Source organism: Protopterus annectens, chromosome 6.part0, assembly GCF_019279795.1.
Source record: "Protopterus annectens isolate FY-2018-M chromosome 6.part0, PAN1.0, whole genome shotgun sequence".
NCBI classification, from domain to species: domain Eukaryota; kingdom Metazoa; phylum Chordata; order Ceratodontiformes; family Protopteridae; genus Protopterus; species Protopterus annectens.
In genome coordinates, this window is record NC_056737.1 from 1,618,622,120 (window position 1) to 1,618,643,522 (window position 21,403).

The window sequence follows — 21,403 nt, forward strand, 5'->3', positions numbered from 1 at the left end:
AGTTATCTTAGAAATTATGAAACAATTAAAATCTGTTTATTTGGGCTAAAAGTTTGCATGTTGAGGTAGGCCATCCTATATTTTGCATTTTAGCACAGGTGTTTTATAGAAATCGATAGTACATTTTATTGCTACATTTTCCCTCATAGCTTTAAAGCTGCAGGCCATAAGCAGCACTTGTTTTTTTTAACTTTTAATCTGGCAGTCCTACTGACATGCCTTCTTTGTGTTTGAACACTGATTAGGGAGAGTTGGAGAGTACATTAGTATTGTCTGTTTGGAAAGCAGTGATGCTGCTTCCTTGTTTTCATCAGCCCTTTCAAATTTATGATGAGCATCATTATTGTCCAGATTTTCATTTCCAAGTTTAAGCCAACATATGCATTTGAACTGAGCAAACTGATTATCAAATGAGTTATTTTCTGTATTATGAAACACACAGACCACTTGAATATTTAAAAGTTCAAAAACTACACAGTATGCAGTGTGCAGTAAACTGTTTACTTCAGCTACATTTAAAGATGTATGTATTGTGAGTGTACTTGCATAGGTGAATTTTAAACTGGGACTTCATATGCATGCCCCTGTGTTCTCCCTGGGAACATGCCGCGAATACTGAGAGATTGAAAGCAGTGAGTTCAGAAGCTGTTTACAGACTGGATTACATTTTACGAGGGATGACACAAAGGAGGTGTCATTAATATGAGATCAGCAGCTGCTCTGTACCATTTGATAGTCTGAAGGGCAGCTGCCAGAGTGTGTGCATGGTAGCTGGCAACTACTTTTACCCTAAAGGGAAGAATCTGTTTAGCCAGGAGAAGCAGAACATACCTAAACTTGTTCACAGCTGCAGCATGGGTGGAAGCTTTTAAAAGTAGCAAGTTGGAGAGAACGTACAGTATGCGAGTAAGTGATTGTGACCTGGGAGACTAAAGCTCAGGTCTTCAGGTTTTCAAACTTTCTGCAGCCAGTCATTTCACAGTCTGCAGGCTAGGCAGTGCCCATTTGTTCACAGTCATTTCTAGCCAGCAAAACTAATGAATGTGCAATGTGTGCAGTCACAGAATGTATCTGCAGTGAACCTTTAATGTCCTGCATATACCCAGTTTTGTTTGTTTTAGGACTGTATAACATTTCAAAGATTCCTCAGCAGTGGAAACTTCACTGTATATTTTGGTGAACGATTTGTTTCAAATGTTTCAGCAGGAAAAACACTGAACTTCCAAAAACTATTTCCAGATGCATTCACATTTATCAAGTGTAGTTCTTTTGTATTTATAAGTGTTGTGGACATTTTTAAAAGGTGCTAGCAAGTGTTAAAGAGGCTTTGAAATACAACGGTGCTTAAAATTACCTTCATGCCATTATTTTATTTCATGGTATTAAAGATTTCATGTTTGTCTAACCAACCTTAAGAGTTATTTACGTTTTTTTTTTTTTGTCACACACAATAGTCCTGGGTTTATGATAAAGTTTGTGGCATATTCGTTGCTGTCGCGACTTGTTTTCATGTCAGAAACAGCAACCTTTCTGGATTTAAGGAATCATACAGTGGTAAGACAGCAGTGGTGGCATTACCTGAGAAAATGCCCCTAACAGTAATGTAGGAAAGGGTTAAGAACTGCAGAACTTGCAGATCTTACTTCAAGATGCGCATGACTGTAGGATGTCACAGGATTATGCTATCCTGTCACTTGGATAGTTCAGCAGATGTTTTCCACATGTGAGCTCATTTCAGTATCTGCCATGGTTTTCTTGGGCTAAAATGTATTTTTGTGAAGTCTAGGCTTTTTCATTCCTTTTGTTTTCATGCTGAGTCTAAACAGGTTTCTGCTGCATGTGATCATCTGCTTTGCTTAAATTGTTTAGGTTCAGAACATGATGTTAACACATACCTTGTCTGGGCAGGGTTTGCCATCACTAGCACCAAAAGAGCTCCCTGTGGAATGGTATTTTTTTCCCTCACATAGTGGTGTCAAGTTTCCACTTTCCTGCATTTTAAGACGGTACCTTCTCTAAGCTGGGCAGGCCCAGGGAGAAGGAAAGAAAAAGGTACCCTAAATGGAAGAGGAAGGACAACAGGAAAAAAGGCATAAGTATTCAACTAGCTCAGGTATCCCTTGCATCTTGTGCCTCTTCCATCAGAACTGCCCTGCTCCCCAGTCAAGAAGATAGCTTTTTCTTGGAGTTGTGTCCTGCTCAGGGTTCTACATCTGGGGGAAGGTCAGTAACTAGGCCACGTGGGCCTGTTGAAGGCACATGTTCAGCTGTCAACATAGCATCTTCCTCACATATTTGTCACACATCTGCACCTCTGCAGATCCATTTGGTTATTAATTGTTTGCTGATTTTATTAGGGTTACCTGGTGGCTTCAGCCCAGGGTACACCAAGTGCCATGTTACATATGACATGCTTCACACAGCCAGAAGTTTGTAAACTTCTATAGAGCCTTTTTAGGTACAAGCCTCTTGACTTTGCTTCTCACATCTACAGCTGCTTTTGAGTTCTTAGATGGTGATACCTTGCCCTCACTCCCACTGCTGTCTGTAAGCAGGGCAGGATTCAGTGTGGGGGTATTCTCTGTTCATTTTTCAAAGTAAATATCCTGGTCCCAAGTTATCGACAAATATCCTAGTTCCAAGTTATTGATTCTAGGTATCTTTTCTGCTTACTCATGTGCAGGAAGTTCGGATTTCCTAGGCCTCCATGTACCGGAGCTTACCCTCAAGCAGTGGGTACTTCTCAGGCAGCTTAGCTTCAACATGTGGCATTAGTTGCTTGAGTTAGTAAGTGTCTCTTTCAGGGCACCCTTAACCTAAACATCACTTCAGCTTGTTGATTTACAGTTATGCTTCTTTTGTTTTTGAGATCAGCTCTCACAAAGTGAAGCCCTAAGCCCTATATCTTCTGAGGGAACTCTAGTCTCATCCTCCAAATCAGATGTGCCAGCCAATAGAAGTTCAGAACAGGCCACTGTCTCTGATTTCCTTTCTGGATATGTATTTATACATTTCAGCCATTTGTAAAGTCGAGACTCTGAATGCAGAGTCGCAGAATGTTGAGATGTAATGACCAAAAATATGGCCTTAGATGTACTAAGCCCAAGATTGCTATTTGGGAAGTGGAAAGCTTGCCCCCCCCCCAACAGAAAGCATGTTTAAAGGAGAAGAGCGGTGCTCAGTATTTGTTCCTTTCCTGAAGTTTTTTTTTTTACTTTCACCCTCCCAGTGTTTTGAGAATCCACAATCTGAATCTCGAGATTTCAACTGGGAATCTTTATAAATGTATATTTCCACATGCTGACAAAGGGTTTCTCCTTACTCTCCTCCCCTATGACTATCCTAAGTTTTGTGAGATGTTTCTGAGTAATGGGGGGGTGTATAGATTGATGGAGAACATTTTCCCCAGTGACACCTCCATCTGTCCTGTAGGTCTCCACGTGATCCCCATAGCTCTCAAGTGTACCTCATTACAAGGAACGTACCTCATTTGGGGTCTTAAAAAGTTTGTGTTCCTCGAAGTTCCCTCAAAGTTTCACATTGAAAGACTAAGTCATACATTCAGTGTTAGGAATTTTTTTAAGTGAAATCCATTGTAAATAGAAATGAATCATATTAATTCATTAAAAGATCTTCTCTATAAGTAAAACCAGCATATTTTAACCATCCTATGACCTTCCTAGTTGAAGTTGTTAGTAAGCCATTAGTATGTGTTCCACATTTTGCCCATTTGTTCCACATTATGAGGGCTAGTGCTCCTCATTTTGGACATGGAAGGTTGAGAGCTATGGTGATCCCTGGTGACCCACCCCAGGACTTAACACTTTCAAGGAACCCCCTTATTTTATAAAATTAGTAGCATGTTGATTTTGGTCACCTTTACCTGCCATAAGGCAAACTACATTTGCTGCTCAGAGAATTCATGTTTAGTTGGAGAGTTCCTGTTTAGATGTCAGGTTGGGAAAGTATTAGTCATGAATGCCTACACCTTAGACTTTAGTGGGCTGTCCTTCACTCAAAGAGCCTAGGGCTTTGGACCACTTAGTAAAATTGCTATTACTGTTTTGCACTTTGACAGCAACACTGGGCGGCGCAGTGGTGCAGTGGTTAATGCTGTCGCCTCACAGCAAGAGGTTCTCTGGTTCGATTCTCGGCCGGGGTGCCTTCTGTGCGGAGTTTGCATGTTCTCCCTGCGTTCGCATAGGTTTCCTCCGGGTACTCCGGTTTCCTCCCACATTCTAAAGACATGCATCTGGAGCATTTCTCCCCGGGCCTCCTCTGAAAACAGGATCTGTGGAACCTAGTCGGACTTTCCCGGTCAACAAATGTTAAATAAATAAATAAAATAAATAAAATAAAAGAGCAGTGAATTATCAGACCTATAAACTGTGCTTCCAGAGAGATTTATTGGACAGAGCCTTTGAAAGATTGTGGCTTTGCCGTATTCTGAGCAAAAAAATGACAAACAAAAAAAACGTTCAGCAGAGTACACACAGCTACGATTTCTGCCGTCAAGTGACTCATAGAAAGGGTGACGACTGATGACACTGAGCTGCACAGCGGGAATCAGCACTGTAATTGACCAGCACTTGTTATTTTGCTTCATGCCCTTTGCTGAGCACGTCATGGCCAACTTTACAGATGCCTCCTACAGTGAACCATTGCTATTCAGTTCTGAGATGGTTAAACATCTCAGAGCCGTGAAGGAGAAAGATAATCCCATTTCTGCTCTGGATGTGCCCTTCCACAGATTTCAAAGGAGTTTTAACAGATCCTTCAAAGCCATCTGAGGCTGCAGTTCCACAGGCAAATGTAGCTGTAATGCGAAGGTGAAACATGAACAATCCAGGAGTCAAACATCCCTTTCTTACCAGAGCTGAAGCTGTTGTATTTATTACTAGGGCCCTTGATGAAATCAGAGACAAAGGAGCTGCTTTTCATTTTTTTTCCAGTAATTATCCTTACTTAATCCCCTTCTGGTCAAGAAAAGTGGGAGGAATCTCTCCTTGCTGAGCTAAATAGAAGGCCATTTCTAGCAACATGTGGGTAAAGGAAGTGGCCACAAGGGCTGAGTCTTGAAAGTTTTGTTACTTACCCGTCTCATTGTATCGTTTCTTACAAACAGTTTGTCATGAAGAAAATGACCTGCCTTCAGGAGGTGGATAACCTCCAAAAAAGAAACCTATCACTTCTCCTTTGAACTGTGAGTAATTAGCTGTACTCCTGGTTCATTCTTATTTATAAGACAACAATTAGCCTAGTACTAACCTATGAACCTATGAACATGAAACCTCCTTTGGATTTGAATAGGAACTTATGCATGTACACCAATCAGTTCCTTATATCCTTCATGTATTTAATAGACTATATATGTTTTTTTTTTTGAGTGCCAGTATGTTTACTTATCAGGATCAGGAGACAGAACTGGAAGTTCATATCTGTCCCAGAAGGAGACTTTCATCTCTAAATCCAGACCCTTAAGTTGTGTCTATCTTTGGTCTTCAGGTTTCTATAAAATGGCCGTGGTGGCTAGGTAGTTACAAATGTAGCACATGCAGGTTTTTCCTTACTTGGACAATTAATTCCTGGCTGCTGTGATCTTCATAGCCTGGCTAAGTGTAGAAATTCTGTGCTTCACCTCTTCCAACACCTTGGCATAATAGTCACTGAGTCCATGTTTTAGTTTCTGTACAATTCCAGTGGAACCACAGTCTCAGATTCCCCATCACATTTGCAAGAATCCTCAGCTATGGTGGATCTGCTTGTGCATGTTGGAAGATCATTTGTTTTCCCTTCTCCAGTGGAGTATGTCAGAGTGGATGCCTCTTCCTTGGGGAGGGGTTTGAGTGTTTTCAGGGGAGGATGATCCAAGATGAAGCCAACCTTTAAGTCAACATCAGGGAGTGTCCGGGAAGCCAAAGTCTGTGGGTTCCTGAGTAGTGTGGTTGCAAAGCTGAAATTTAAAGGAACTGACAGAAGAACACCACCAGGAACGGAAAAAAAAACAATTAAGGTTAATTCAAGCACCAAAAGGGAAATTGGGTAGGGTTAAAATGGCCTGTAAGGGCAACTAACCTAGTACTTATCTGCAAACCTATGAGATGACTGTGGTCCTCCTAGAGTTGCAGGAGTTTCAAGAATTCTTGCTGTAGGTATGATCTCCATTCAGATCAAAAACTTGTCAGTAGTAAAATACATAAACAAGCAAGGAGGAACCCAGTCCTGTCCTGCATGTCAGGAAGCAGTAAGAGTGTGACAGTGGGTAATAAGCTTGTACTGCTTTCTAGTTGCAGTATACATTCCTGGGAAATCCAGCTGCATTGCAGACAGGCTCAGCAGGGCGATCCTCTTGCTTTACTTGTGGTCTGCCAGTCTGATGGTGGCTTAGGCCATCTCTAACTGCTGAGGCCATCCATTTTGCGATCTTTTTATGTCTTTGACCAACACCAAGTGTAGCACCTACTTTGCCTTGATTCCTCCGAGATGGGCAGTCCCTGAGAGACACTGTAGTTGAGCAGTGGCCTTCTGGGATCGTCTGTGCTTATCCTCCAATTCCCCTGATTCTGAGATTCTTACAGAAAGCCTCACAGTGTAGAGCAAAGGTCATTCTCATCTCTCCTTTCTGGCTCAGAGAAATTTGACTCCCTCTACTGAGGTTTCATTGCACATAGCTGCTTTAGCTTTTAGGTACAATTCCAGATCTTCTGTCTCACCCATCAGGTAAGCCTCCCCTGGATCTCCAGATTATAAAACTAACTGCTTGGTTTCTCTAGCTCCAGTGGTGATCATGAACCCTGCTTTGTCTCAGGATGTTGTTAGTATACTATCTACTTACCAGAAAGACTCATCTCAGAAGGTCTGCCTCAGTAAATTTAAGCACTTTGCTCTCTGAGTGACTTCTCATTACATCAGTCCATTAGAGGCCTCAGTTCCAGATGTTTTTCAGTTGTTTGCATCTTTATTTGATGCAGGAACCAGTTTTTGCAGTTGGTGTCAATTTCTAATTTTCTCCCTCAGCCACATTATTGTTTTATGTCATCTAATAGATTGTGCAAAGCCTTCTTGAGAGGAGTCTTTCTTTTAAAGCTGCCTGTCAAATAGCCTGTCCCTTCTTGGTGCTAAAAGCTTTAACATAATTTTCCTTTGAACCATCTTTTCTGACCTTTAATTTTTTTTTCCTTGGTAAACTTTTTTTTCATGGCCATTACTTCAGCCAGGAAAATTTCCAAATTGCATGCCCTGTATTCACTCAGGCCATGGCTTGTCTTCCATGAGGACATTTGATGTGTAAGAGGGCTGTATTTGGTGAATGCAGATAGCCTTCCACTAGTCTTGTTTGTAGAGATGACGCCTTTTATTCAGCTTGTGCTGATGGAGTTCATAGTAAATGAGAAAGTGTATATTTTTATATTAATTCTTAGCAGTGCAGATACCATTTTATCATTTCTTAATTTGCAAGAAGTATGCTTACTAGCGGTTGAGGAATGATCTGGAAGGTTCGGGGGTTAGTCATACATATTTACTTGGCAAATTACTTCACAAATTATGACTTTAAGCATGCAAGCATGGTAACCTTTGAGGAAAGAGTGCTGAGGTATGATCTAGAGATGATGAACCCAGTCATTCATCCATCAAAAAGGGTCCCCTAAATGCATATTTCTATAGAGAAAAAGGTTTCCTGAGAACCTACCTTGATTTGATCCCAAAATATCATTAAGCTAGTTTTCTACCCAGTGAGAGATGAGCAAGTAGTCCAATGCTTATGATTTATAGCAACAACTATAGCTCTGCTTATAAATGAGTTCTTTTAAGTGCACTAGTTTGTGTCTCTTTTTCTGCAAGTCAAGAAGGGAAATCAGTAATGCAGCAAGCTAAAATCTTTGAGAAAGCAGACTTTTCTACCACCAAGATGCCATCTGACTGCTTTCTGTTACAAGCATTCATCTAGAACATTGACTATCAGATTTAATCAGAATGTGGCAACATTTAACTCATGTACAGGAAATATGTAGAGCATCCCTAGATATAGGCTTTCCTTGTGAAGAAAATGCACATAGACGTAACACATACACACACATACACGTAACATTTACACACACACATTACAATATTTAGTAAAGAGGCATTTCTTATGAGGGTTGATAAAACAAGTTTTAATATATGTTGGAAGAAAAGAGGCCTTTTTATGAGTAGATATTTGCCATTTCTTCATTGTGCAGAATTCATGTTTCTCAATTTTTGTGAACAGGGGGTTGCAATCTAATGATCAACGCCACTAATTCATATGTGACAGTACAGACTTTAAATTTATACCACTGGCAACAACTTTTATAAGGAATGGGCATATTATCCCTCCCACTGCCACCATTTTGTATATGGGGCAATAGGTGTGCACTGCGGCCTTTATTTAATAGTCAGCTCTTGCCACATTCAAATAAGATTTACACTGTACAGCTACAGATCAGAGAGTGGGAGAGAGAGAGAGAAAGAAAGAGAAGACACACACACACACACACACACACACATACACACACAAAACACAGGCATGCAGCATTTTCTAGGAGAGGATTATGGTATCTCTCCAGTGCCAGTCTCTTTTCTACATCTTTATAGTAATGCTGCCACACTGTAGCATTCCAAAAACATTGCTATTTACCCTTAAAATAAGTTAACCATTAAATGCATTATGTTAGCACCAACTTGACCAGTAAGTCTTCAAAAGGCTGAAGCCAGCATTTATTTGTACACTATTCTGATACATATGCCAGTAACTTAATAGTAAATCATCAGTTATGAACTTTTAAAACTGAATATTTAAAATTCTTTACTTGAAATTACTACAATTAAGCAATTCACTTTGAAAACTCAAGTATACACACAACTATAAACCTGCATAAAGAAAATCAAAATAAATGTTTTAGACAAGTGGTATGGTATGTACAAGGGTAGTGTGACAGACAATATCTCTCCAGTGCTAGTCCCTTTTCTACATCTTTATGGTAATGCTGCCACACTGTAGCATTCCAAAAACATTGCAGTTTACCCTTAAAGTAAGTTAACCATTAAATGCTTTATGTTAGCACCAAGTTGACCAGTAAGTCTTCAAAAGGCTGAAGCCAGAATTTATTTGTACACTATTCTGAGACATATGCCAGTAACTTAATAGTAAATCAGTTATGAACTTTTAAAACTGAATATTTAAAATTATTTACTTGAAATTACTACAATTAAGCAATTCACTTTGAAAAGTCAAGTATACACACAACTATTAACCTGCATAAAGAAAATCAAAATAAATGTTTTAGACAGGTGGTATGATATGTGTGACAGAGGTGAGGTCTGCAGTGGGAGTGACAGATGCTTTTAAGGTGGAGGTGGGATTACATCAAGGATCATCTCTGAGCCCTTTCTTATTTGCAGTGGTGATGGACAGCTTGACAGACGAGATCAGACAGGAGTCTCCGTGGACTATGATGTTTGCAGATGACATTGTGATATGTAGTGAGAGTAGGGGACAGGTTGAGGAGACCCTGGAGAGGTGGAGATATGCTCTAGAGAGGAGAGGAATGAAGGTCAACAGGACTAAGACAGAATACATGTGTGTGAATTAGAGGGAGGATAGAGGAATGGTGAGGATGCAGGGAGTAGAGTTGGCGAAGGTGGATGAGTTTAAATACTTGGGATCAACAGTTCAGAGTAATGACGAGTGTGGAAGAGAGGTGAAGAAGAGAGTACTGGTAGGGTGGAGTGGGTGGAGAAGAGTGTCAAGAGTGGTTTGTGACAGACAAGTACCAGTAAGAATGAAAGGGAAGGTCTACAAGAGGGTAGTGAGACCAGCTATGTTATATGGGTTGGAGACAGTGGCATTGACAAAAAGGCAGGAGTCAGAGCTGGATGTGGCAGAGTTAAAGACGTTAAGATTTGCATTGGGTGTGATGAGGGTAGACAGGATTAGGAATAAGTATACTAGAGGGTCAGCCCAGGTTGGATGGTTTGGATGCAAACCCGGAGAGGTCAGATTGCATTGGTTTGGACATGTGCTGAGGAGGGATGTTGGGTATATTGAGAAAAGGATGCTAAGGATGAAGCTGCCAGGTAAGAGGAAGGCCTAGTATAAGGTTTATGGATGTGGTGAGAGAGGACATGCAGGTGGTTGGTGTGACAGAGCAAGATGCAGAGGACAGGAAGAAATGGAAACAGATGATCCGCTGTGGCGACCTCTAATGGGAACAGCCGAAAGAAAAAGAAGAGAGGTGGTATGTAGTAGTACTCTAAGAACCTCTTTGGACCTTTCTCTACCAGTATATAAACATATGTATACTTAATTTTCTGCCTGTCACTGTTAATCCTCACAAGCTATTAAACACAGCTTGAGGACTGTCTGGGAATGCAGTCCATCTGCAGAATCCAGAACTAAGGCAGTAACTGACTCCAACTAACAGTCTTTCTTTTTTTTTCTTTCTTTCTTTCTTTCTGCTTTTTAGGGAGTCCTAGGCAGAATTTTGTAAGTTTCTTCAAATATGGATAAAGTCCAGTATGGTACTTTCTAAGTAAGGTGGTGCATTTTTCAGTGTGCACTGTAGATGTGTGAATATTTGACAGGCTGATTTATTTCCAGTTTATTGTAGGTCTGTGTTTTCACATAAAGCAGCACATACTCAGTAGTATCCACATCTTTATGTACCATACATATTATGCATGTTATCTGCTGCAGGGATACAGTAAGTACTTTTCATGAAAAATATAATTACATTTACTTTAGCCTGAAACAGCTTCCTTACACTACCCACCCTGAAAACAATAAATATGTGACTTACAGCATTACCACTGATCTACAGAGAGGTAGTTTAGTTTATTGATGTATGTGTTATATCCAGCTTGATTTCAGCAGAGTAGTAGCACTGCGGTGGTGGTGCTGCAGTAGCGTTGTCGCCTCACAGTTAGACATTGCCCGTTCGATTCTCAGTTAGAGCGTCTTCTGTGTAGCGACATGCGTGAATGGGCATTCCTTCGTTGAAGGTTGTGCGTTAGGCCTGGCAAGCCAGTACATAAAAAAATCTACTACCAATCATTAGCGGACCGGAGTTCCGCTGTGGCGACCCCTAACCGGGAAAAGCCGAAAGACGCAAAATAAAGTAGCACATGTCAGTATGTTAAGTAGATGAAATTGACATAATGGCATAGATACAGCCGTGACTGGTTTGTTTGTCAGTCCAAGTGCTGGAGGAGCCAGTTGGGGGATATGCAAGTGAGTCATCAATATCAGCTCAGCTACTTGGAGGAGGGCCATTGTGGTGGGCCACTTGTTTAGAGGATGAAGTTGGCAGTGGTAATCTGGCATGTAGTACATAATGCTGGAGTTGGCACTGTTGTTTGGAAGCACACACCTAATTCTAGCTCTTCAGGCTCTGCTTTGACAGCATGCATGTTGTCTACCTGCAACAGCTAGTGGGACTTTGGGTCAGTAGCCCTATTAGCTCACTGGGATAGTAGCCTTTTGGCAGCCAGCTTTTGCTCTCCTTAACTCACTGTGGGGAAATGACTGTTAAGATTGGGGAATAAAAAGGCAAATTCATCACTGGAGGGTGCATTCTTGCAGGTAGTATAGAAAGATGTGGAGAAAATATTTATGTACACATTTCTAGTGCTGCTTTGAGCCCAGGGGGAGGTTGACCCTACCATTTGAGGATCAGTAATCTCTTTGAGCATGCCCCCTGTAGTACTGTATGCCTGTGGCTGGTATTTAGAAAGATATTACTTATTTATAAACATACATAGTTTGGATGGGTTGCATTTTACCATCTTGCTGTTTGTTTGTGTGCAGTTGTTTCTTTGGGACTTTTTACATTTGACTGTAGTTAAAAGAGAATAATTTAACAAGATATTTTATACCATATGAAATCTTACTCAACTTAATGTCTTTACTGTATGATGGCCTTTTCATTTGCTTTATACCAGAGAACAAGAAGTTATGTTTGTGAACATATATTTTATCTTGAGTACAGGAGGCAATGATGGTAGCTGTGGGGCAAGTATTAACAAATGTTGGTACTGACATTGTTATATTTGACAGAGAACTATCAAAGACTTTTTGTTTTGGGGAGTACTTTTTATGTTTTTACTAGTACGAAAATAACTGTGAATTAAGAAATGGCTAATCATGTTTTACAAGAGTAAGTGCTACATGCTGTTAGAGGTACTATTATTTGGAGCAGAATGCTGAGTTCGGAAGATGTTAGCAATGCAGTGTGACAGATAAGATGCACTGTTTATTTGCTGGCTGCCTGACTGTGTAGTGCCAAATTTCCATCACACGTATATCCTGTGGTGAACTGCACATTAGGAAGCCATTTGTATAGCATATGCAGTCACAGTTACTAGCCAGGATAGAATGGCCATATTGCTGTAAATGGGTTCATACTGCACATTTAGTTCATATTATTGGCTATACGGAAGACAATATTATGTAGGGTAATGGGGGGACAGTAGCTGTGGTTTGGTACATAGTTTCATAGGTGCGTACTAGGCTAGCTGCCCTGTAGGGCCATTTTAAGCCTAGCCAATAACCCGAGGTTAGAATTAAACCATGTACCTTGTGTCTTTGAGGTGAAGACCTTAACAATTATGCCAAACCCATCCCTTTTATATATTTTTACCTTGTAGCTCCATGTTGTCACCAGGGCAGAAAAGGCGTGCCACCAAGCCATGCTTGCTTCTAATGTTGTTATATGTTGCCTACATTTCCTTTTTTCCCTCACCTTTAACACCACAGTGACCAGATGCATAGAAATTGTGTCCTGATGTGTGGATAGCATTTGTTAAATCTGTTTAAGGTGTAGTTTCATGTGTTGAGCAAGAACATGTATTTACCACGTATGGCATACCTCCACTGGGGTTGTGCACTTTATCACATTAGCTGAGACTTCAGGTGAGGGAGTCCCTGTGCCGATTCATTACAGACAGCTCATTCCCAGTAGATGCCATAGTATATTTAAAAACAAAATGACAGCTTGTCTGCCTGGCCTAGCCCCTCAATCAGATTGTCTCTTGAGATATGTGAATTGTGCCCATCTGGAGCATAATTTATATGATTTGTTCAGATTAGGAATAGACTTGGGAGAAATTGCCATGGTAACTGATTATCTGTAGCTGGCGAAACAAAGAACAACAACGAATGTTAACCTGTGCCTAACAAGTTAACATATAATCCTTCGTCAAGGAGGGCAGAGACATTTTCATGCTGCCTTTGATATAGTGTACTTTAACGCAATGCATAGTCTACCCCTGCAGAAGTCCTTTTCCCTTCCCTTGACAGGGATATGTTCAGGCACTCAGTGTCCGTGCCTTGCCTTTCTGGCTTTATTTATGGGATTAATTTGCCTCTCAGGTGTGTCTCCTAATTGGTCATTGAAGGGGAAGCCTTTTTTTTTTTTTTTTGGAGTGATTTGTAGTTTCCTTTGCGGTGCAGCTATGTTTGTAATGGTATATTGAAGAGGCAAGCAGCTGTCTAGTGCAGAGATTATAGCTTAGTTTAATTTACAGAAAGTGATGGCCAAGATTTGAGTTGCGAGGGAGTACATAGAATTAACTAGAACAAGACTGTCCATCCACTGGCTCTCAGTCCACAAGTCACCGCCTGAGCATTTAGATGCATTTCCCAAAGTGCTTGTAATGCATTTGTAAGTGAGATATCATCTTTTGAATGTGGGAAAATTAAATTGTGAGAAATGCAGTTTGTCTTTAATGCTGTTTCGTTAAACCTGTAAGTAAATGTGCTGTGAGCTGCTGCAAGTAATTATTTTAAAGCTATATTGCTGCACGTTGTATAGTACTGTGGATTATTTCTTCACTGGCAGTTTTGAGGCGGCATTTGCCGTATTGAGAGTACTTGATATGTGGTTAATAATCTGTTAAAAGGTTGGATACACCCGTGAGAAGATGATCCTGGAAAAACATCTGACGAATCTGATGCCTGCCATCCAAAAGCAATTTGCATATGCTGTGTGATCTTATGAAAGGAGTGGCGTAATCTGCACTAGAATTTGCTCAGAATTGATAAAACTGGTTAAAAAGATAAGAAATAAATGAGTGAAACAGTTCTTGGATAAGTTAGTAATGGCTTGGAATAAAGGATGAGATTTAGATATGAAGTAGTATGGCAATATAGGAGATATGCACAGCACATGTGCTGGGGTGAGATGATTACATGAGCATTCATTCATTTTCTGATATCTACTTTATCCAGTACAGGCTGCATGAGGAGGCAGAGCCTTGGCATTCGGCTGCCATAAAGCAGAGAACTGTGCCTAGGAAGGATACCATACTGCACTCTTCCATGTAGTTTGGAAGATCGCCACTTTCAGTATAACGTATGTTTTTTGTTTTGATGTGGGATGAAACCAGAGCACCTTGCGGAAACCTATGTGGTCACAGTAAGAACATACAGACTTTGCACAACATGCACCCTAATTGGTAACTGAACCATAGTATGAAATGCTATGAGGTGACATTGCTAGTCACAGCACCACTGTGCCATCTTGGTTATATCGGCAGCACAGCATAAATTATTCCTGTTGGTACACTTCAGAATCAGTGTATGCATTTTTATGTACATGCATGCACACACACACACACATACACGCATGCACGCACACACACACACACACACACACACACACACACACACACACACACACACACACACACACACACACGTATTTTTCATGTTCCCAGATTATATTCACCTTGCTCTTCAATAAAGTGTGCTGGTATAAAAAATGTCCACCTAAATCTGGCAGTAGCTATTGACTAATATATACTTCATTAATTGTACTTATTTGTAGCACAGCGGCTATTGAAAATTAAGGAATACTGTTTTAAGGTGCTGTGTGCACACCATGTAGTGTGTTATGAACTTAATGATAGTGCATCTAGTATACCATAATTACGTTGTGGTAATAAAGCATGTAGTAGCAGAGCGTAGTATGAATCAGCTGTTGAAGTGCTGATAAAAGTAAGGCCAGTAGCCCCAAAAGACAGAGATGTTTTTGTCTTGTGGAAAGGGAGTTTTCCAAGACAAATAGTGGAGACTCTTGGGGGATCCCATAACCAGAAGAAGCTGTGAAGTATTAGGAACTTAACTGTGGATTCCTTGGAAACTAATTCTTGATGTATGATGCAGCTTGTGCGGAGTAGTGATTCTAGACAACTGCAGAGGATTTTGACATGTCTTCAAGACACTTAAATACTGGACTGACAAACCCAGAACCTTAATGTAAGCAGAATGTGTGTTGTTTTGTTGAAAGTGAGCTTTATTTTAGATTTTGCATGTAAATAAATTGAAGGTGAACTTAGACTGTTTCTTGTGAGAGTCACTTGCTACAGTACGTATCTTCTTTGATAACTTATTGCTGTTTCCTTGAAAGATGGCCATAATGAAAAGGTCTGGTTTATCCCAAACCATGATTTCTGTTTACAGACTCTCTTCACTTTCATATTTCTGCAACCCTGTAACACCGTTACGATCTCTTTCATTAGTACATGCTTTGACTTTAGATTATTGCTAGTCCTGACATTCATACCTTTCCTGAAAACACCGGTATACCTCTCACCCATACCATTTTTGGTGGTACATATCGAGTTTTAACCCTGAATTGCAGTCTGTCACAAAGTACTGATTTGGTCCTCAATGGGTACTATTTCTGTGGCTACAGCACTGCATGTACTAAAGTATTTTTGTGTGTGTATACGCCTGTTTAGCCCGAGTATCAGGTAACAGGGTCACAACCAGTAGCCAGTGAATGCGATGAAGAGGGAGGTATTGCAAGAGTAGCAGCACTTGAGGCCGGACTGGGAAGAAAATAAAAGCACAACAAAGTGTTGTCACTCTTATTTTTGTAAAATTTGTGACTAAAATTAGCCATGCCAGAGAATGAGTAACTTGAGTGGATGATTAGTAATTGAGTTAACAGTATCAACAAGAGGCTTCAGTCAGATAGTAGTGCTGTGGTGCTTATGGTGGATATACTAACTAACTCATGGGAGTTGTGATAAAGCAAGAAGCAGCCATGGAAAGTCTCATGGAGATAAATACTTGCTGTAACTTCTTTTATGAGTTGTGTCTGTTACTGATGGATTTGAACTTGTAGCTAAAGAAACAGGATGGCTATGGATATTTGATGTAAGAAATAGACTGAATCAGTGTGATTCAGATCATTGGTACATAGATTTATAGGTGTTTACTAGGCCAACAACCACAAGGGCGTTTTTAAGCCTAGCCATGCATCACAAATCTCTGACAAGTTCTGATACCCCTCATAAGTGTAAGCATGCACCTGGGAGATGAACCATTTACAGGATACCTGTGTCCATTAGAGACATAGGTGGCAGACCAGGGACGCATTTCTGGTTTCCCATCCAGTTGTCCAAGTTGCACTTGAAATGGGTTAGGGAGGAATTCTGCTTCACATGGATGGAGAGCCTGTTCCATAGATGGGGTAGTCTCTGGAAAACATACCTATCTCTCCAGCAGGTCCTATGTATGTCACAGGCAAGGTTTAAGTCTTTAGAATGGGTAATTCTGGTGCTGTTTGTTTTGTGGATATGCAGGAGATCCATTAGAGTGGGGTCTGACATTGCCCTGTATGCCAGGCATAGATTTCCCCTCAAAAGCCTGTAGGAGGCAGAATACAGGGATAGGGCCTTGAGGCGGTCTGCATAGGACATTTTACGTATGCACTGTATTCTTTTAGTGAGGAACCTCTGTGTGTGTTCCAATTCTTGGATATGCCTAGTTAGGTATATACCAAAGGGGGCATTGGACTCAATGACAGGTCTGATGAATGCCGAATACAGTGGAACAATGACTTCTTTGGACTTAGATGCCATAACTTTGTTCATAAGTTGATCAGCATAGAATGATTTCCTTACCACTGTAGGGACGTGATGGTCAAAGGCTAGATTACTGCCTATGTGTGTTCCTAAGTCCCTGACTACTGGGTCAACTCTAAGGGGTGTGTTGTCAATATGATAATTACCAGGGGTGGATGACTTCAAAAAGGGTACTATTATGGATTTCTTGGCTTTTAGTTTTAGTTGATGGCTCTGACACCAGTTGTTTGTCTGTGTCAGCCCCTCCTGGAAAACATTTGTGTCAGTGTAAGATTTAATGGCAGCTCCTAATTTGCAGTCATCTGCAAATTTAGTCAGCCAGAGACCACTGTCATTGGCCTTGACTTCTGAAAAATAAATGCTAAAAAGGAGCGGTCCAAGGACTGATCCCTGAGGGACTCCACTTGTGACTGGCCTCTTTGTAGAGGTGGACTCTCCCATTCTAACTTCCTGGGTCCTGTCTGTGAGCCAGTTGGCTGTCCACCGGGTGATATGCAGGTTTGTACCTAACCTTTTGAGTTTGTCAACAATGCCTGAGTGGGGTATTGTGTCAAATGCTTTGGCCAGGTCAAGGTAGGCAGTGTGAACAATTTTGCCCTCGTCCATTGCTTTGGTGACCTTGTCAAAGAAATCCATCAGGTTGAGTAGGCATGATCTTCTCTTGACGAAACCAAACTGGCTTGGGTCCAGTGTCTGGAGGTTTACTATATCTTTGTTGATCATCTCCATGATAATTCTTTCCATGGCTTTACATATAAGACTAGTGAGACTTATGGGTCTGTAGTTTCCAGGGTCTGTAGATGGCCCACCTTTGTGCAGAGGGATGACTGTTGCCTTTCTCCATTCATGAGGCATGAAGCCTGTTTGGAGGCTACAGTTAAATAGTAATAATTCTAGAGGCCCTGATAGGTCATGTTTCATGCTATTTAGAAGGCATCCTGGGATATTGTCTCAGCCCATTGATTCTGTGTTCTTGTTCTTAGAGAGAGCATTATGGACCTGTTCCCTAGTGATAGTAGGGGAGTTATATTTGATGATATTTCCTGAGGGAAGGTTGAGGGGGAGAGGAGTAAAGTTGGAACTGAATATATCAGTCAGGAGGTTTGCTGTATCTTCTGACTCAGTATAGGCGGCTCCATTCACAATGAGCTCTGCACACAATTGTGTATTGCCTTTCAGGTTGCGGACATAGCTAAAGAATGCTTTATGGTTATCCTTGGCCTGGGAGGCCAAATTCACCTCAGATTTGGCTTCGGTAGACTTTATTTGTCCTCTGAGTTGTTTGTTTAGTTTGATGAGAGTGCTTTTATCCTGCTGGGTGCTGCGCCTCCTAATTTTTGCCATGATTTTCTTCCTCCTGTTATACAGCCTATTGATTTTGTGATTCCACCAGGGTGGCTTGTATTTTGAGTTAGTACTGTACTTCTTCCTGGTGGGTACAACTGCCTCTTCCATTAAGTATCCACAGCCACCCTGCATCTTTGTTGTGAGTAGCAGGTAGATTCAGCCACATTAAAGAAGCAAGTTGACCATGGGCATTTTCTCAGTCTGCCTTCTCTGTCTTCTTGTTGCATCAGATATCCACAGCCACCCTGCTTCTTTAGTGCGATTCAGTCCACATTTACTTCCATTAAATATCCACAGACACTTTGTATCTGTTTTGTGATTCAGTGTTCCTATTTCCTCCATCAAGTATCTACAGCCCCCCTTCTTCTTTAGTGCGATTCAGTCTGCATTTACTTCTGTCAAGTATCTACAGCCACCCTTCTTCTTTAGTGCGATTCAATCTGTATTTACTTCTGTCAAGTATCTACAGCCACCCTTCTTTTTAGTACGAGTCAGTCTACATTTACTTCAATCAAATATCTAAAGCCACCATGCTTCTTTTATTAGCAGCTCTGTCTGACAGTAAGTCATTGCCTTCAGAGGTAGGAATAACTCACCTCATTAATTTGCACATGTTTTACATTGTGGCTGTGCATGCCTGCTAATTCCATGCCAGTGAAAATGTGAGTGCATATAAGAAAATATGCAGGACTTGGGGCTAATGACAAATAATTTACTGAAAAGTATGATATTTTGATAGAAGGGAAAAGAGATTATGTTAAATGTGTTTTTTTTTCTGGATGTAAGTTTGTCTGATATGCCTCGCTTGCTGCTGATACTAAGGCTAGGAAATAAAGCAAGGTTAGAGGGTGCAGTTACACAAGGCCGCTGTACTAAAGTTCAATAAAATACAGATAAGCAGAAAGTAAAAGTAGGGTGGGAGGAGTTATATGCTACTTGATATGCAAAGTATATGCTGATTACGTGTCTAGATTTTTTTTTTTTTTTTGCCAAATGTACCAACTTTTCAGAAACCTTTGCACCTATTTGTAATGTATGAAAGGTATAAACATAGAGTACTGTTACATTTGACATTTTTTGGAGGGGAGGAAGTGTGAACAAGTTGTTATTCTCTCATTTCTCAGATGGGGAGACTAAAACTTCTACAGTTTTTGGATTATGATAGAATCTGATGTTTTACACTTGGGGAAAGATATTAAAAAAAATACGTGATTAGACTAATGGTGAGTTAGAACTGAAACAATTAGTACTGTGACATTTATAGTAGCTGTTTAAAAATTATACCCATATGAACACTGCTGTCAGAGGAATAAGAACCATTTTATATTTCCTAAGAAACAAATTATTGCTTTCTTTTTGTGAATTTCACTGCCTATTAAATGTTTCCTTCGAGGTGGGGCATAGTGTCTGGTTGCTACATTACCACTGAAATGTCTGGGCAATTGATTTTAACACAGAAAGGTCTGGTGATTTGCCGTGTGTGTGTGTCTTTTGTTTTGCTAAGTGTGCTGAGGCCCATTTTCAGTGGAGACCTAAGAGTACTGTCTGATTATGTGGCTTCCAGAGAGTGACGGAGTAGCAAACAGAGACAGAGGGAATCAAACTCAGGACTACACAGTAAAGCTCATTAACAGTTCCTGGTTTTAATCCTCTGGACTAAACTGCCAGACAGTTTAGTTATTGTTGATAAATGTAGCCATCTGTAGTTGTGTAAGTTTTATAAATTCTTAGACTACTTGAGAGCTAATTGAGGTTTGGCCATCTCAAACTGTGAATACTGAAGGCTAGTAGGCTTGTGTTTTGAAATACAGAACTGTTTCTTGTTATTCATTAAAGCCTTGGATATGTTATTAAAAATTCACTTACAAATGCTGACAAATAATTCATCATATAGAAATATGCAGTTATTGCACACACAGTGAATGAGACATGTTAAGTTACCTTGGACAGTACCTCATGTATTGCTAAGTGTAGATTGTTTTAGTAGGGGGCAAAGGCTCACAGTCTTACAACATCAAATCCTTTATTTATAATGTATACCTGGCGTTGTGCTATTCCACCCACTCACAGGCACACTCTGTGTTTAATGTGTTGAACCTCTTTGTTTTCTTGTTTAACTCTTTGTTTAAATCTGTTTAGGTGAACTAAGTTTCCAGAACTTTTAAGTATTGGCGGTAACATAAACCCAATCATTTTTGCTCTCCTGAAAACCAGCATACAAAAACTGGAAAGTTTTCAAATGCTCTGTCTCGGATTGATTCTAAACATCAGTCTAAAAGATCACCACAAAATATTGACAAATGATGAGTCTGCAGTCAGCTTACTGCAGAACAAGAACTAACAAAAGGAAAATTGTAATGTTTTGGACATGTAATGTGGATGAACACCAGTTGCCTACCAGTAATGTGCCATACATGTACACTCTTTCTTTGCAAAAACAGTGGCTGTACAAATACCCTTACTTGAAACTTAAATCTACACCAACCAAATAAACAAGAATCACTACAGAGATAGGTTCCTAACTCAGTATATTCCCAGCATATGGAATAAGTTGCCCCTACAGGTCAAACAAAGTACTGCTTTGACTATCTGTAAGGTTAGTCTTGATGATTGGACAGAGTTCATAGGTACATAGGTTCACAGGTTCATACTAGGCTGTCTGCCCTAGGGCATTTATAAGCCTAGCCAGAGTGTGTTTGGCTTTCGCCACCCATTTTAAATTAATTTTGCTATGCCCTTTTTCGAGGTTAGTATACTGTGCCTCTGTCTAACAGTGACACAGAAGTGATACCCGGGGTAAACCTACGATCTCCCATCCACTCATCAAGATTCCTCTTGAAGAGAGGCAATGAGGGACACTGCCTAACCTGGACTGGGATTTTATTCCAGAGTGAAGGGAGCCTCTGGGTTATGAATCTGTTCCTCCAGCATGCCCTATTTATTTCAGTGCTGAGGTTCAAGTCTCTCGAGCGTGTAGCTTGATGGGATTTGGATTTTCTGAGGTGCAGCATGTCCATTAATTCCGGGTTGGACATGGCTTTATACGTCAGGCACAGATTGCCTTTGAGCAGGCGGTATGCCACTGAGTAGAGCTGGAGTTTCTTTATCCGGGCAGCATATGGCATCTGTTTGAGCCCTTTGATCCTCTTGGTGAGGTACTTTTGGG

The 21,403-nt window shown here is 40.6% G+C and overlaps 1 protein-coding gene across 1 annotated transcript in view; it reads left to right on the forward strand.

Moving 5' to 3' along the window:
- The window catches only part of LOC122804877 (aryl hydrocarbon receptor-like), a 1,212,833-nt gene that overhangs the window by 306,650 nt on the left and 884,780 nt on the right, over positions 1-21,403 (forward strand). The gene's annotated exons all lie outside the window — the stretch shown is intronic.